Source organism: Syngnathus scovelli, unplaced genomic scaffold (genome assembly GCF_024217435.2).
Source record: "Syngnathus scovelli strain Florida unplaced genomic scaffold, RoL_Ssco_1.2 HiC_scaffold_112, whole genome shotgun sequence".
In the NCBI taxonomy this organism is placed as follows: Eukaryota; Metazoa; Chordata; class Actinopteri; order Syngnathiformes; family Syngnathidae; genus Syngnathus; species Syngnathus scovelli.
In genome coordinates this window covers 5,378-7,500 of record NW_026061203.1, presented here as the reverse complement: position 1 = coordinate 7,500, position 2,123 = coordinate 5,378, and positions in this window count along the sequence as shown.

Below are 2,123 nucleotides of genomic sequence, written 5' to 3'. Positions count from 1 at the left end.
GACCGGGAGGGAAGCTGCGCCCCGTCCGAGTCAGACTCGGTCGTTGCGGCCCCCCCGAGCCCGCACGCCTCACGCGGAGGGGTCATACGCCCCGGCGGCCACGATAGACGCCTCCCGCTTCGCGGTGGTCGGGAAGGCGTGTGCGGATATGTGCGGAGGTTGGGACTCGGGCTTGGTCTTTGAGAAATCGGTTTCGCGGTCGACCGGCGCGGCCGGCGGACGCCCACGTGGCGTGCCGCAAGTCGGATCGCGCGCTCGGCCTCCGTGGATGGCCTCTGGGTGAGGTTGAGCCGGGGCGTCTCGGTTTCGCTGCCGTACGGTTCGCGCTAGGCCTGCGCGGGCGGCGCGGGGCGCGCGCTCGCGCGGCGGCCTAGCGCTGGAGTGCGACCCGCAAGTGGGGAGGAACCGTCCACCCAACGCCGGCGGTAGCCGGGGCCGGTGGGGGCCCTACCAAGGCGGGTCATGGGCGCATGTCGGTCAGGTTATAAGAGTGTTTTTTTCGCTCCGGGCTAGAGCCGGGTGAGGTCGTCTCGAACCACGTGCCTGAAGGCCGCCTCGCGCCGGATTCGGCCCCGCTCATTCGTCGGAGTGACCGCCCGACGCGGGCATCGCTAGATTAGCCGTGGCCCCGATCCTTCCCCATCGACAGCCTTTCGCCCCCTTCGCTCCGGCCTCTGAGGCGGCCGGTACCCCTTTCTTGGATGAGACAGAACCCTTGACGGGCCGTTCGCAGATTTTTGCCCGGCCTGTGTTTAAGGAGGCGGCCGGTACCTCCCTCCTTGGATGACCAACAACCCTTGACGGGCCATTCGCAGATTTTTGCCCGGCCTGTGTTTAAGGAGGCGGCCGGTACCTCCCTCCTTGGATGACCTTCTACCCTTGACGGGCCATTCGCAGATTTTTGCCCGGCCTGTGTTTAAGGAGGCGGCCGGTACCTCCCTCCTTGGATGACCTTCTACCCTTGACGGGCCATTCGCAGATTTTTGCCCGGCCTGTGTTTAAGGAGGCGGCCGGTACCTCCCTCCTTGGATGACCCACTACCCTTGACGGGCCCATTCGCAGATTTTTGCCCGGCCTGTGTTTAGGGAGGCGACCGGTCCTCCGTAGCTTGATCGGATTTCCCTTCCGGCCTGTGTTTAAGGAGGCGGCCGGTCCTCCGTAGCTTGATCGGATTTCCCTTCCAGCCTGTGTTTAAGGAGGCGGCTGGTCCTCCCCGGTCGGTTGCCAAGCGACCGGGACCCGCAAGTGGGCAGGAACCGTCCACCCAACGCCGGCGAGCCGGGGCCGGTGGGGGCCCTACCAAGGCGGGTCTAACTTCAGGCGGTGCAAACGGGGGAGGGGGGTAAGGACGGCTGCCGGGAGCAGACAGCCGTCCCCGGGAGGGGGTAGTAGCTTCGCGGCGGCCGCCGGGAGCAGACGGCCGTCCGCGGATTCTGCCAATGCCTGTAGGACTTTGAATATTTCACAGCCGTGCTGTGGCACTTAGAAAATTTTTCAGAGATGTGGCACTTAGAAAGTTTTTCAGAGATGTGGCACTTAGAAAGTTTTTCAGAGATGTGGCACTTAGAAAGTTTTTCAGAGATGTGGCACTTTGAACATTTTTGAGAGATGTGGCACTTTGAAAATTTTTGAGAAATGTGGCACTTTGAAAATTTTTGAGAAATGTGGCACTTAGAAAATTTTCTCTCTCTCTCTGGAAGTGCCGTGCCTTCTTCAGTTCTGCTATCCGAGCAGGGGACGCTTGCTGGCGGCCGTTACCAGCGCTCGGACCAGGCCCAATTGATTTGCATGGAAAACAATTGCGTCCCCCATGCTCGTTCTGACTATATTTTGCGAAAGGGGGGTAAAGTGATGAGTACACTAAGTGGGGGGACCAACCCATGTACTCTAGAAAAAGTACATGGGTTGACAAAAGACCAGTTCGTACTGCACCCCTGGTACCCAAACCCCTGGTACCTTTAGGCACTTAGAAAAATTTCGCCCAAATTTGGAGGTCGCTCCAGGGGAAGAGGCCGAATTTTCGCCTATTACGGCCGACCGCGGGAACCAGCCGAGGCGGACGCTTTTCGGCGCAAGAGCCGTTGGCACTTAGAAAATATTCGCTAAACTTCAAAGGACCTCCA